The 16,799-nt window shown below is 38.7% G+C and overlaps 1 long non-coding RNA gene across 1 annotated transcript; it reads left to right on the top strand.

The window, feature by feature from the left end:
* Nucleotides 1-3,362: 3,362 nt before the first annotated feature.
* On the top strand, nt 3,363-5,533 carry LOC143138019 (uncharacterized). The gene is made up of 2 exons (XR_012990139.1): nt 3,363-3,731; nt 5,096-5,533. It is a non-coding gene; the product is annotated as an uncharacterized LOC143138019 (long non-coding RNA).
* Nucleotides 5,534-16,799: the final 11,266 nt, after the last annotated feature.

Raw genomic sequence — 16,799 nt, 5'->3', positions numbered from 1 at the left:
AATGATGGATCTGGGACTAGAATAGATGTGGCAAGGGGTACAGAGTCAGCAATAGATCTAACTATTGTCACAAAAACCATTGCAGATAGATGTGACTGGGAGGTAGTGAGGGAAAGCACAGTAGGAAGTGATCATTATCCTATTAGAATTCAGATAGGAGTGGAATTAAGAATTGAACATGACATAAGAGAAGAGAGATGGATTTTAGGAAAAGCAGATTGGGGTAAGTATAGAGAAGTAAGTGATGAATTGTTACTATCTATTGATAAAAATCAGGATATTGAGGAATTGTGTAATGAAATTGGCAGTGGAATAATTGTTGCAGCAGGAGTATCAATCCCAAAAACTAAGCCTAAGACGTTAACTAAAATAGTGCCATGGTGGTCTACAGAATGTAAGGAAGCAATTAAAGGTAGAAATAGAGCGTTTAAAAAGTTAAAAAGAACACATAATTTTCAGAATTTAGTTCAATATAAAAGATCTCAGGCAATAGTTAGGAAAACAATAAGACAAGCTAAAAAAGATCATTGGAAAAAGTTCTGTGACTCTATTGGTCGAACTACTCCAGTGGAGAGAGTTTGGAATATGATTAAAAAAATGAAAGGGAATGGAAGGGAATATGGATACCCAGTGTTGGTTGAGGGGCAAAGAACGATCACCAATAATAAGGAAAAAGCAGAGGTTATGGCTAAAACATTAGCCAAGGTGCACAGCTCAGGGAATTTAAATCAAGAAGAAAAAAGAGGTAGAGAAGTTACAATTGAAAAATATCGCAATGTGTTTGACATTGAGGATAGCGAAGAAGGGGTATTGGATGTGTTATTTACGAAATCTGAACTCAATAAGGCATTAAGTAAATTAGGTAAGTCATCTCCAGGGATGGATAAAATCTGCTATTCCATGTTGGAGAACTTAAGTGATAAGGGGAAGGAAGTTTTGTTAAGTCTATATAATAAAGTATGGATAGATGGCTGTATTCCTAGAACATGGAAGGAGTCTATAATTATTCCTATTAGGAAACCTGGGAAAGATCCTAAAATAGCAATTAACTATAGACCTATTGCATTAACATCCCAGATGGGAAAAACTATGGAAAGGATGATTAATGACAGGCTTACATATTGGGTTGAAACGAAAGGATTAATGAGTCATTATCAAAGTGGATTCAGGAAAGGTAGAGGCACCATGGATCCCATTGTATGCCTTGAAGATACAATAAGGAAGGCTCAAGTGAACAAAGAAAATGTAGTGGCAGTGTTTTTTGACATTGAGAAGGCATATGGTATGTTGTGGAAAGAAGGTATACTGATAAAGGTTAAAATATTGGGAATAAAGGGACGGATGTTCCAATGGATTAAAGGTTTTTTGTCTAATAGAACAATTCAAATTAAAATAAATGGAGAATTAAGTGAGCAATACAGTGTGGAAAATGGTGTCCCACAAGGAAGTATTGTTAGTCCACTATTATTTTCAATAATGATTGATGGTATTTTTAAAGACATACAAAATTCAGTTGGGGTGGCATTGTTTGCAGATGATGGAGCAATGTGGAAAAAAGGAAGAAATATAGATTTTGTGGTGGGTAAGATGCAACAGGCAGTGAACAGAGTCCAAGAATGGGCCCTTCAATGGGGGTTTAGGATCTCAATAGATAAAACAAAGACTTTATTCTTCTCTAGGAAGAAAATAAATGTAGATGTTAAAATCAAATTATCTGGGGCAGATTTAGAAAGAGTGGAATTCTTCAAATATTTAGGAATGTGGTTTGACAAACGATTAACTTGGACAATGCATATAAAAAAAAATATTGAGAAATGCAAGAAAGTGTTGAATGTGATGAGGTGTCTGCGTGGAGTTGAATGGGGAGCAAGTAGACCTGCTTTAAAAGCCATTTATACAGGGCTGATGAGATCTGTATTTGACTATGGGTGTGTAGTGTATGGGTCTGCTGCTAAAACATCACTTAAGAAACTAGATGTAATTCAGAACCAAGGTTTGAAGCTATGCTGTGGGGCAATTAAGACCACGCCAGTGGCAGCAGTCCAGGTAGAGATGGGAGAGATGCCTCTCTATCTTAGAAGAGACCAGCTGTCTCTTGTGTATTGGACAAATCTAAGGGGTCATAGTGAAAAACACATGAGTCAATCAGTCTTATGGCAGTGTCAAGAGAGAGAGAGTTACCTTATTAAAAGTTTTGGTTGGACAATAAAACAAAAGGTAATAAATATGGGAATCAGTGCTCTTGAAATAAGCCCTACAGTGGCATATCCTGTTGTTCCTCCTTGGCTGATGTCAGAGGTTCCAGTAGACTTGGGCTTATTAGAGGAAAAGAAGGATGTTGAAGTGGATCATTACAGGGTCCAGAGTTACATTGCGAGCAAATATAAAGAAGCAGTCATTTTATATACTGATGCATCTAAGCAGACTGATAAGAAAATGGGAGTTGCTTATGTTATCCCTCAATTAAACATTGAATCTGGAAAGAGAGTCAATGATGATTTAGCTGTATACACAGCAGAAATTATAGGAATATGGATGGCCTTATTGTGGGTAGAGAGCAATAGACCTAAGCAAGCTGTGATTGCGTCAGACTCTAGCTCAGCTTTAATAAGCCTTAAACGATGTCACTCTGAGTCTAGACAGGACATAGTATATGAAGTAATGCAATTAGCCAACAATCTGCTTAAGTCTGGTATTAGTACTACATTTATATGGGTACCAGCTCATATAGGTGTAGGAGGTAATGAATTAGCAGATAAATGTGCAAAGAAAGCAGCAGGGAAGTCTGACATAGAGTTGAATATTAAATACAGCAAAGCTGAAGTCAAAAGTATAATCAAAGCTAAAATAAATGAAAAATGGCAATTTGTATGGGATAACGAACAGTCTGGAAGACACCTGCATAGTATTCAAGGAAAGGTGGGGAGGAGCAGGAATACATGCAGAAGCAAGCAAGAAGAAGATGTGGTGTCCAGAATGAGGCTAGGACATACAGGATTAAACAGAACATTAGTTACCATGAAAAAGCATGTTGATGGAATGTGTGAATATTGTAATAGTCAAGAGACCATAGAGCATGTAATTATGTTTTGTCCTGAGTACCATCAAGCCAGACAAAGATTTATCTCACAACTTGGTGAAATCCAGATGACATTAAATTTGAATGAAATACTGCAAAGAGAATCAGGTGAAATTTGTTTTACTTTTTTGTTTTCTTTTTTGAAGGTAACTGGGTTATTTAAAAGAATTTAGGAAAGTGTAGGATGACCATTTGATCCACACTCCAGTCCAGATGGTGGCGGTAATGCACCAAAAAGCTGGTTGCCAACCGCCATATAAAAAAGAAGAAGAAGAAGAAGAAGAAGAGGTCCCAGATGGATGTGAGTAAAGCTAGGCGGAGCTAAGCGGAACAAAATTCATCTGGCTAGGGTCAAGGCCAGGTTAAGAAATTGAAGCTTCTCTCATACAAATTAACACCCCCCCCAGAATGTCCATACGAAAATGTTCAGCATGTAATGCATAGGTGCCAACTCTCACGCATTGGCCGTGAGACACACGCCAGAGCCATAGAAAAAGAGAGTTGCGACACTCCCATAGACTTCCATAGGAAACAATGGCGGCGCCCTTTTCACGCTACTTCCGCTTTATGCTGAGCTCAACAGTTCCTAACTTTGACATTCACGGCTGTAGCCCCATTCACTTCCATTGCTTTCTGCCTGATATTGTCAGTGGTAAGTAGACGAAGTTACGACGTTTTTTTAATTGACTTGACATATGCATTTCCTATACCAACTGCACTGCTAGATACTGGTATTGTTCTTTGAGGTTTATGTGCTGCTTGTTTAACTGATATTTATAGCTTAAATGTTGACCGAAATTTCAAAGCTAAAAGTTAGCCTGCAAGCCTTGATGTGGAGAGAGGCTAGCTTGAAGATAATGTTCCTATGTCAATAATGAATTTCAGACAAAACACATTTGGTTAGCCTATTGTAGTAGGGCAACTTTAGATGATAGGTTGGTTGTCAACAGGTTTTTATAATGATTGCGTTAGCTTACGTTAGCTAGTCAGCTCATTCACGTACATTGTGTTAACGCTATAACTGTTACATGCTATGAGGGGGAACACGAACTTTAGCTTGATAAAATACATTTCATTCAGCATGATAACTCATGGTATTCAGATGTGCTATTATCAATGGGTTTGTGATTAACGCTTTTCAAGTGAAAAATGGAGCAAATGAATGTGATTATTGTCTTTAAACCTGATATAGATTAGCTTGCTAGATGGCGAGTTTTATGGTGTGAACTGAACCGTGGGCTGAACATGACATGAAGTAGGCTACTGTCCACTACTCGTGAACGAGGGGATTTCAGTTATGAATTTCAGGGGAAGCCGTAGGAGCAAAACCTAGACTATATTATAAGTTACTGTTGTTGCTACTGGTGCGTGGCTCTTGTATCTCTTGCCAGCCCAGTCCTGTGCCACTATAATGTTACTGTTCCAAATAGGACAGTGGCACAAGCGGTAGGCTAGTGTGGCACGAGCGTGGTCGTGGGACAGTGTAGCCTACAGTAGGAGTTTTTGCTCCAACTGATGATCGATTTCAGGTTTCAGTTCATTTAGTTTTAAGTAATTTTACATTTCGTATTGGTGTTCTTGGTGTAATAATTTTGATTGATTTGTCTGCCAAGTAATTTGTCAAATACATAGCGAAGTTTGCATGAAAGAGACTGACGTGACGAGGGCATTGCCTTTCATTGGGTCAGTGATCTTTGTCAGTAGGACAAATGTCTTTTTTGGATAACTGAAAAGTGTAGTCAGGTTGATAGGACATAGATCACGCTGAAAGTGATCCCCAACAAAATCATTCTTCATGTTGTTATTGTTATAGTTTTTGTGTGGATGTGTGGCACCCCCTAACCAGCCTTGCAAATGGTTGGCTGTGTATGGCTATGTAAAACTCTGGCCTCTTGCTGGAGTTGGCCTCTTTTAGGTTTCTGCTAATTACTTAATGGGTTGTCCCAAGTATACACTGAGTGTTACCTGCTCTGTTCTCTCCCTCCATTCTCCACTGTGCCTGTTCTTCTTATCCAGGACCAAGGATGCAGAGGACAAGAAGGGTACGCGATATATGACTGGAATGGTCCGATAAGATCATTTTTTATGTTTGAGGTCCCCACGGGCTGTCTTACACAAAGGGAGGTGTGTTGATCCAGCATCTTCCACACCTCCCATAACACTCCTGACTCCAGCCAAATCTGCTGCATCCTCCTTACCATGTCCCTCTTATAGTTGTACAGAGTATATGGAGAGCTACCCATCCCTTCTACATTGTGTCTTTTGTGTAGTTCACACACAATAGTTGTTCAAACTTTGGAAACTGAAATCTTTTTATTTTTTGGAAACATAAATGAGTGTCAGACCTCCTTTTTATGTTACAGTGTCACCATACCTTCCTCTCAGTCTTTTTTGCATTTGTTCCTGTTGTTTTAAACAGACATTGAAAACGTAATAAAAATTTTATTGAACATGTATCAGTCATCCTTTTAATGCTGTAGTCTCACCAGCCGGCTGAAATATAAGTTATAAGTATTTTATTGAAACAGTTGATTGCTTATTGTGTAACAAGTGTGTTATGGAAACAGTGGGTGTCTTATCTTGCAGTATTGAGCAAACTTTTCACATTTAAGTTGTTATTGATTCTAATTTAGCCTATGTGTTTTTGACATGTTTATGGCTTAGTCTTAATGTTACCAAATGTTACCAAGGCTGCGTGGTAGCAACCTCTATGCTATTTCTCCAAAAGAACTGAACAAATTTAATGCATTGATCAAACTTTTAAAATTTAAGCTGTTAGGCTACTGATTGCTATTTATATATTTGATAGACGTTTATTGCTAATCTTACAATGATCAAAGTTGTGTGGTAGATGGGGGGGGGGCATCTTCATCTCACCAAACGAACTGAAAAGGACTCTGGATCTAATGATATATGTAGCATGATACAGGCAAATGTAGGAATCCAATAACAGCTTAATGTCCAGCAAGGACACAAACGTTCAATGTTAGAACTACCAAATAACATATTTTAGATAGATGTTGCAGACCAATTATACTCGCAATATGTAATTGACACTATAATATAAGCATGTTAACAGTAATACTCGTTTTTGGTTTGTTGTAATGTTTCCCGTTCAATAACGCACTCGCTGCTGTCTCTCCCATTGAAATAACATGACACGCAAAGAGCTGTTTGGAACTGTTGAAGCGTACGTGAACCACGTGACCGCGTGGCGGCGACTTCAAAGAGTGTCGCAACTCTTTCTATGGCTCTGACACACGCATTTGATTAGTTTCACACACTCACACGCCACACCCCCGATTTCTCACGCTGAAGTGTCAACCCGGTCGGTCAGATGCCTGAACAATGAGTTTAGCCTATCTATAGATCTACGGTTAGATCTATAGATATGCTTTTAGAGACGGTGAGAGGGTTCAAGCTTTCAGAGAGGGTTATGCTTTCAGAGACTGTGAGAGGGTTCAAGAGCACCCCCTGTCTGTGGAATTTTCTAAATTTTCTCTCATTTGCGATGCTACTTCAGAAGCCATCCATGCAGTCGCATTCCCCCCGCATTTCCCCGGCTTCAGGTATGTTTTGAGTATTATTGAGTATTTTTCACGCTGAAGTGTCAACCTGGTAGGTCAAATACCTGGCAGATGAGGTTCAACTAAACTGAACCTATACATATGATATGTAGGCTATACGTGCGGAATCTAAGCTTTCCAATGATATTAGCGCCAAGTTGCTGTGATAAATGGTTCGCGAGAAAATTAACATTGAACCGACGTGCAATTTAGGCTAATCATAATTGCATTTTGCCACCCATTACTCTCGGTTTAATATTTCACTAACCCTTCACACAACACGTGGCAAACCCAATATCACAATAAACAGCAAACCGTACCGAATACGAGGATATAAAGCATGCCTCTGTGCAATAAGTGGTTCCTGAGTAGGCCTAATCCGGTTTTGAAATTGCAACACATTTCTACATAGCCTCATTGGGGCGAAATTATAATGTATTCTAACTATTTGTCAGTAGGCCTACATACATTTTTGTAAATTGCTCAGCCAAGGGCGTAGGTTTGGTCTCAGCTTTGGTGGGGACACATCCACAACTCCTGTTGTCACGATACCAACATTATTGTTTCAATACCAATAGCAAGTGAAGAATGTTGATTTCAATACTATTGCGATTTTTAAAAATTTGATTTGGTTTGTATGATTTGTGAGATCATTCACATCAGTGGCAATCCTAGAATTTGATTGACCCTCCACACACACACAGAGAGAGAGAGAGAAAGTGATAGTTGTCATATGTTTCTTTTTCATATTTTGGAATTCATATAAACTATAAACTTAAATTGTTGTAGTACTTATATAAACTTATATTGTAGTGCTTTGACACTCTCCGTGCGTGTAGCGTGCATGTCAGATAAATCCCCTTCCCCCTCCCCGTCTGTTTTTCAGCAAATCATATGACGACGTTTCTTGTAGCCTACTGTTGTGCTGGCTGTCGGTCGGAATGATCAGCAGCACAAATGAGTTCGCTAAAATATTGGTGGGGACAATTTTGTCATCTTAAAATATTGATTAGGACTAGTCCTTAGCGTCCCACCCTAAAACTACGCCCATGTGCTCAGCCATAGATTATCCCACTGCATGGTTCTTATATTGTCAGGTTCCAGCCAATCCCATTACAGATAAATGAATATATTTATATTGGCATGCTTCCTAGTGACATTAATGCAAAAATATGAAGAAAATCAAATAACGAGACTAAAATATTGGTATAAAGCCTGACATAAGCCATATGCAAACATTCACATTATGCAGATATGGGTACATCCTGAAAAAGGAATAGCATGTAGGCTTTAGGCTATGGCCATTACAATGACCGATATATTATCTTAAATAAACTAGCTGAATAACATAGGTGACCACTTCTGCATAATTTCATGGAGTGCTAAAATGTACACACATTTTTGAACATTTCTGAACTGTGAAATGTAGCATATGTTTTTGTGGTTGTGAAATTATTGTAATATCACCATAACTATTCCACCTTTGTGTGCATGGTTATAATTCTAAAGTGCAAAATAGCTTAGGCTACAGCACAAATATTTCCATAAAAATAAGCATGTCTGACCTCTGAATTTATTTTGAAAGTGCACCTGATTGATACATTTAAAAGTTAAAATATACAAACATTTCTTAAATTCTTACAAAACACCCACCCACTTTTTAAAATTGTTAGTTTGGTTAGTTTTATGATCCACTCAGCAACATATCAAAAATATAGAAAATGACATGTCATAAGACTGGCAGCCTTAACCCTCTTACCCCCCACAAGCACGCCATATGGCAACTGTGGCAAGAAAAAACTCCCATATTCCAGGAAGAAACCTTAAGGCATTACACTACTATTGTATTACTTTCAAGTTACTTTTACCAAAATATCTAGAAATTGAATTCTGGAATTCTAAATGCAGTTTATTATGCTCAATGCAGCTCATTCCTTCTAATGGAGGGCGATGTGGTATAACATTATGACTGAGCTAGGCTTAAGGCTAACAACAGTAGAATGCAATAGGCGCAGTGATGGCTCATGATGCAATACAAGGAACAATCATAGCCAGAATTTTGTTAAAAGCAGACAAAAGGTCGAAGTCTGGTCAATTGTGATAGAAATGCTGAAACTTTAGGCTTAGGCCTACTCATTAAAATCAACAGAGAGCCTACCTGTATATTGTAACCCAAAACTTGTCAAGATAGGCTACGCAGTGCCGCTGCTGGCCATTTTGGTGCCCTAACTGGTGAAATACAGTATTAACCCAAGTATGTCATCATATGGTCAACTATAAAGATGTAGGCTAATCTGATTGTTCCCAGGGATGGGTAGTATTTCGGAAACATGTAATATGTATTTGTATTTCAAATACAAAATAGTATTTTGTCATTTGTATTTTATTGGGTTGAAGGAAATGGCTCTGTATTTTGTATCAAAATACTTTATTGGTGTGTATTTTTGTATTTTAGAAATATAAACTATATGTGAAACACACTAAAAAAACTATATGTGAAACACACTAAAAAAGTAGATACTACACACAGGTGTAATGAATAATTGGTAATTAGGCAACAATGGTTTATTTTTATCGCAATCAGCTAATGTGAGAACAGCTGTGTTCAAAGACACTAACAGCTTTTCAGTGACGGCTATTGTTGAAGCATCAGCTCTTGTCTGAAGCACTGGTGTGAAGTCGTACGCAAGTAAAGATGAGCAAGTTTACCTGTGCAAGTTCACATAAGGACACCGACAAAAGCAACCATGTCCTATTGTCTCCATGCCAATCTTTAACAGAAAAAATGTCATATCTCAATGAACCACAATGACATCAATAGATGGTAAGGTGTTGAGTGTGTTTGAATTCCCTTCCTTGTAGCATCCATTTCTGCATTCTACAGTGGGGACAAGTTCACCTTGTTTAATTAAATAACAATTGTATTTCCTTATTAGCTGCATACTTGAGGTTGGAGATATTAAGGCATATCAAGTTTCTCACATACTGGAACTTCAAGATACATAGCCTTATGATTTTCTTATTCAGTTCTGCACTGGACTTGAATTACGAAATTCGGCACAGATACACAATTATGATTTTGGCCTATTGATTATAATGTGGTTAATTGAAAGCTCTGTCAGTCGTTTTGGATAAGCATCAGCTGACTAAATGTAAATGTAAATTCTTGAATTATTCTTCTGATCACAATACATGAACTTGCATACGGTATACTATTTGATATGACGGGCCAAATTGTATTGGTTTTTACTATATAGTTTTAATAGGCTAAATGTTTGGGATATTAAAAAGCTTTTTTGCAGTGCTTTCATACTTCCTTGAAAAAAGTATTTTGAGTATTTTCTAAATACAAAAAACAGTATTTTATTTTGATACATAATATGGTTACTGTATTTTGTAGTTTATTTTGATACATTAAAAATGAGGGTATTAGGTATTTTATTTTGAAATACATTCTGATGTATTTTTGCCCATACCTGCCTGTTCCCAGCATCAGAACACTTTGCGATGGTTAGTAATTCGTAATTCAAGTCCAGTGCAGAACTGAACAAGAAAATCATAAGGCTATGTACAGTATCTTGAAGTTCCAGTATGTGAGAAACTTCATATGCCTTAAAGGGGTGGTTCAGGATTTTGGACATAAGACCTCATTTCCAAGTAAGCAAGTGTGATATTTATCAGTGGAGACCGTTTTCAACACGTTTCATCCAGTCCTTCTAATTGCAGAGTTCGCAGGTGCTAGGCTAGCGCAAGTCTACGGTATGTGCTAGCCTGCCACTAAAGACAGTCTTACCCACTCCAAAGTACACCCTGAACCACCCCTTTAATATCTCCAACCTCAAGTATGCAGCAATAATTGTTATTTAATTAAACAAGGTGAACTTGTCCCCACTGTAGAATGCAGAAATGGATGCTACAAGGAAGGGAATTCAAACACACTCAACACCTTACCATCTATTGATGTCATTGTGGTTCATTGAGATATCTGACATTTTTTCTGTTAAAGATTGGCATGGAGACAATAGGACATGGTTGCCTTTGTCGGTGTCCTTATGTGAACTTGCACAGGTAAACTTGCTCATCTTTACTTGCGTACGACTTCACACCAGTGCTTCAGACCAGAGCTGATGCTTCAACAATAGCCGTCACTGAAAAGCTGTTAGTGTCTGAACACAGCTGTTCTCACATTAGCTGATTGCGATAAAAATAAACCATTGTTGCCTAATTACCAATTATTCATTACACCTGTGTGTAGTATCTACTTTTTTTAGTGTGTTTCACATATAGTATTTTGCAGTATTTCTAAAATACAAAAATACACACCAATAAAGTATTTTGATACAAAATACAGAGCCATTTCCTTCAACCCAATAAAATACAAATGACAAAATACTATTTTGTATTTGAAATACAAATACATATTACATGTTTCAGAAATACTACCCATCCCTGGGAACAATCAGATTAGCCTACATCTTTATAGTTGACCATATGATGACATACTTTAATACGTTAATACTGTATTTCACCAGTTAGGGCACCAAAATGGCCAGCAGCGGCTTCCAGCAAGTTTTGGGATACAATATACAGGTAGTGGGCTCTCTGTTGATTTTAATGAGTAGGCCTAAGCCTAAAGTTACAGCATTTCTATCACAATTGACCAGACTTAGACCTTTTGTCTGCTTTTAACAAAATTCTGGCTATGATTGTTCCTTGTATTGCATCATGAGCCATCACTGCGCCTATTGCATTCTACTGTTGTTAGCCTTAAGCCTAGCTCAGTCATTATGTTATACCACATCGCCCTCCATTAGAAGGAATGAGCTGCATTGAGCATTATAAACTGCATTTAGAATTCCAAATCCATATTTCTAGATATTTTGGTAAAAGTAACTTAAAAGTAATACAATAGTAGTGTAATGCCTTACAATTCAGAGACAGTAATATTATAATGTCAAATTACTTTGAAATGACAGTAATAAATAATACATAATACATTACGATTTTGAAGTAACTTGCCCAACACTGCCCTTGGCACTTTAATTTCTTTACACCATGGCTTGTTAGTTCTCCCCCATTTCCAACAGCCGCCCATCTCCATTTTTTTTTTTACTTTTGACACCTGCCTTCCTTTAGCAACAACGCATCCATGACAGCTAGTGGCCTTGCCAAATAGACGCACACAAATGACGCTAATATGCGAGGTTCTGGTAGGCCTACTGGTTATGGTTTTGTGCTATAAATTAATAATATTTTATAGCAAAGTTTTAAGTTGACTATTTTGATTGCATGGTTATTTTTTGTCAACATACACTCACAACCTACTGTCGTTAAAAGTGAGGCCTAAGCAAAATAGGCTACAAGGCTGTCTGTGCGTCACAAACACGACTGACCCCCTTACTAAACAGTTCGCGATGATGACAATATTATTATTATTTTATGTTAACATGCTCAGTCAAAACCTTCCGTCGCAAATTGTGAAAAACATTGTTGTACATGTCATAACAGACGGGATAATACATTGCATACGGTTTATATTGCGTCGCTTTACACATAATGTTAGTTGCATTGATTAAAAACTGTAACAATAATAGTAGCCTACATGGGGTGGCATAGCAGGCTATCTGTTCAAGTCATAGGTGACACCCAAAATGAATGACCTCCCCTGACAAGAGTTCGCGATAGTAAGAAATTGTCTACATTGATGCACGGAAAGAACACAGCCTATGCTTCTTCTCCGAATTCGCACATAGAGCTCACAATATCATATCCAAAAAAGTTAAACGGATTGGCCAACCTCATCAGCTGTCTCGATTGTGTCACTATAATCCAACTTTTAGACCGTTATTAGTCCTCCATACGTGTTCTTTTTTTTTAAGCAAACGCCCCAGGCCAATGAGACAAGTGTGTAGCTACAACATAAACAAAGCGGAACTCATGGCTGAGGTAGGCTATCTTCTTGAGCGGTCACTGAGACACAGAAAGTTCTCAAGAACACTATTAGGTCTTTAAACATTTACCATCACACACATTAATTCGGACCTAATATTTGTAGTTGCCTTAAAAAAAGGAAAAGAAAAGGTGATAGTCCCCCCCCCCCCCCCTCCTATTTTTTTTCTCATCGGATCTGCATCGATCTCAAATATGACATTTCTAAAATCAAATTGACGGAAATCCATCGTACGACGGAGAACTATAATCCTTGTTTTCAGCATCTGTTTAGTGCTTCATTGTCATTTTTATTGGATTCTCCCATTTGCACGCAAATCGCTCATAAACTTTTTTTTTTTTGTTACACGCATTCTCCCATTCCTCTTCTGTCACACACACAGTGACAAGCGCCAAATCCCCCACAGTGTTGAAGAGATCAGTCATCCCCCTCACTTTTGATAAGGTAAAAAGCCTTATAGGTACGCCAAATAAATAATAACCTATAGGTTTACGCTAGGCTATGTAAAACTCCCCATTAACAGCATCACATCACTAACCACAGCTAAGACTGCTCACTCTGTTGGATATCTGAAGCCAGTTTGTCTACTTAGATACTGTAAATACTCAAATTATGGCTGGGGTCTTAAGACAAAGTACAGGCCTTTAGGGGCAGGATTGTATTCGAGACAGCCCTTTATTTCTTATGCGAGTTTTATTTTGAGACATGCGTTTCTTGGAGCGGCATACTGGTAGGCCTTCAAAAGCATGACATTTTCGGTTTAGTTTGATATTTAATTTACTTTTGGACTGTTTGATTATATTGTTAAATGTTGAGACTGATGGGCACTGAACTCTGGGGAGGTATTTGATGATCACTATTACGTTCCATGTAGTTGAAAGAGTGTCGGGATTTCAAACAAACCATCCGCTTTCATGCGTTCATTGAACGTCTGCGGTGCTGTAATGGAAACCTTATTGCGTAGCCAAGTAGCCTGTTGAGTTATTTTTAAATTATGCATGATTTACTTTTTATTAATTTCGTAGGCTGGCTTTATTTTGTTATATAGAAGTATCTAAATAACCTGTTAAAATGTACCAGAATGGTCCCCTCTGAAATGTCCCACCCACTTTCACAATGCCTCCGACGCCTATGGTCCTAGTAGTAGGCTAGATCCCTTTGATACCAATGTTCATTTAACTCTGGGACCCTGGTCCCAGGGATGGATTACTGCACGGCCCTTTCGGGCCCAGACCCAGGGGCCTAAGGTGTCAGGGGGCCCTGAAGCCCAAGCCTTTGCATGGAATCATTGCCTCAATATCAACATATCAGGATGTAGGCTATGAATCTGATTGAATTTAGTATTGGCCATCCCCAAAATGCTAGCCTGACGAGCCAGACTCACATTAAAATGTAGGGTATGGGCACTCACCGTTTGCAGTGCTCAGTCCGAGGGGCGGGATAATTGGTTGTCTTTCAAATTCCCTCTGCACGCAATAGGACAGCACTGAGTCCCATGCGTTTTCCCACCAGCGGAGCTAGTTGGCTCGTTCAAACTTTTGCCATCTCAAAACAAGCTTAACTCGTGTCACAATGGAGTTGCTAGACTAGCCCTGGAAGCAAATGTAATTTGCTGCCGCTAGGGTGTGTCTAGATTTCTAAGCTACCAAAATGCACCAGAATACAGGAAATCACGTCAAACAAATGAAAAACCCCCAAACCCCCCTTCCACATATGCGACAATTAGTGGGGAGCCCTTAATACATGTGGGCCCAGGGGCCCGAAAGTTCTTAATCCGTCCATGCCTGGTCCCTACACCTGAGAACCACTGATGTATGTTTTTTTTACTGTATGGTATAATGCTGAATGAGCCAAACAAAAATTTCCGCAGCTAAATTTTGGTTGGCCCCACCAAATCTCACTCCAAGGTTTTTTGAAAAGTTGGCAGCCCTGGTAATGTCAACTATTTAACTAGTTACACTGATGATGCAAAGTTTGCTACCAAGTAAGCTCATATGGAAAGTTCGCTAGCAAGTTAGCTATGGCTAAGATGCAGTTTGTTTGGGTAATGTGTTGCGTTTGGGCGCATATCGCCATCTAGCGTGGCGAAGTAAATACTCAAACTTTTTCAGACGAAGGACCACTTAACTAACCCTAGCTAAAAAAAAAAAAGATTAGACCTACTTCAACAGTATATTAGACTACACAATAGGCCTACTCACTGAACCACCTTGCTTATTGTCTTTGCACTTTGCTTATTGTGTCAGAGGATTTATATGATTTAAACTGACATATCTTACATAGACAGAGTTGCAGAACTGTTTGGATTTACATACAAGTTGGTTCAATATTGCAAACAAGTCATCTATATTATATTTTACCACGTCTGCTCGTGGACCACGTGGGATAGCTTTTGGACCACCAGTAGTCCCTGGACCACACATTGAGAAACACTGGTCTATGAATATCATGACAGTGGTCCAGTCAAATATTTTACTGTCTGGTCAAATCCCAGCCGAGCTATTACTGTAGCTTGAAAATCAGAATGAGTGATTATAACAGACGAGTTGCCCTGTGGACACACAATATTGTTGGAAAATTGAGATGTGTGAAACACTATTTCACTCAAATGGTAATCAGAAATAATTTGTTATAAAAAAAGAAGACTAAAATGTTTTGACTAAAACTGACTAAGACTAAGATACCTTTAGTTTTCTTTTGACTAAAACTAGAATAAAATTACGAGACTTTTAGTCGGCTAAAACTTGACTAACAAAAATTATATTTGAATGACTAAATATGACAAAGACTAAAAAGGACATTTTGTCACAAGACTAAGACTAAGACTAAATTAAAAAATAGGTGACAAAATGAACACTACCTTAAACATGTTTGATATGAATGGAGATAAACTTTACAGGTACATTTTGTCCATTCTTTTGTCCATTCTTCACATTCAGGGTGTCTTCATTTTGGTCAAAGTTGCTGATGGCTGCATCAAAAATTCCATGTTCAGCAACTCCAGTGAGGCCAGTTGGGATGTAGACACCACTCTCTGTCCTTGATATCTGGTCTGCTGCAACAGATGTGACCAGTGTTCGAATTACTCCGTCATTTCCAGGGGGGCCCACTTGGGGGGGGGGGGGGGGGGGGGGGGGGTAAATGAAATCTATGACATTATGAAATTCAGCCTAATAACAAAGGCTATTGTCAAAAATGAATCTGAGCAGAGCTAATTGTCAAATATTTTATGTGCACAACTGAACATCGCACAACTGAAAAAACTGAAACTTAACACAAAACAGCTGTCTTTATCACATCTCGGCTAAGCCTACTGGAGATAGTCCCTAAGTGGCCTATTGGTCTCTTTCTGGGCATTTTTTCCCGTTTTCCACGCAGTTGATGGACGATGCCCAGCCTTGAGCCATGATTTCACGAATGGCTTAGGGTTGAACTGGACCAGGGGAGGCGCATTGATGCTCAGAAAAAGAAGCACATTTAAGCTGCGCTCCCTTAAACGATTTCTGGCTTTGTCATCAATGTCATAGCGCAGAGAATCCTCTCTCGCATTCTGCCGAAGTAGGTAGAAACTTGTTGTAACAATTTTCTAATTTTCTAATATCTAATTCTAATTAAATTATACATTCCTTTTAACTTTTTCCACTGCTGCTAATTGCTCAATGCTAACAACGCTCTAGCAAAATTAATAACAACTCGATTCAGAGGAGGGTGAGATCGGACAGGACAGGGGGCTATTATGCGGAGCAGTGCCCCTGCAGTCTGGGGGGGGGGGAATACACATTGCAACCAACGGGGAAAATGTAGATTATCATAGTTACGGGTTGGCAACTTGACAATGAATGAGTGGGCCCCCTCTGACAGTGATTTCGAGCAGAACTAGTAGTGCCCTGGCCAGAACTAAGGGGGCGGGGCACTACAGGGCCCTATGGTAATTCGAACACTGGATGTGACAAGTGCCTGACTTCTGTGTAGGAAACACAGTACCCCATTGCACTGAGCTCATTGATGACTGTCTTACTACCAAACTCATGATGTATCAAAATGGGAAGTCCCAGTGTGATTGGCGTATGGATGTGACAGCTCGTTTAAATGAGATCATGACAAATTGCGATAACACACAGATTCTCCTTTGAAGGTTATGACAGGTTAGGTCATCATCACATGTTTGGTAATCTCTGTGGGCATGTTAATCAACACACCAGTT

The sequence above is a fragment of the Alosa pseudoharengus genome, unplaced genomic scaffold (genome assembly GCF_046254945.1).
Source record: "Alosa pseudoharengus isolate Yale_2024_CS ecotype anadromous, Long Island Sound unplaced genomic scaffold, YU_APseudo_1.1 YU_APseudo_1.1_scf_21, whole genome shotgun sequence".
In the NCBI taxonomy this organism is placed as follows: domain Eukaryota; kingdom Metazoa; phylum Chordata; class Actinopteri; order Clupeiformes; family Clupeidae; genus Alosa; species Alosa pseudoharengus.
Note: the sequence above shows the minus strand (reverse complement) of the source record. Positions and strands in the feature narration are given on the sequence as shown.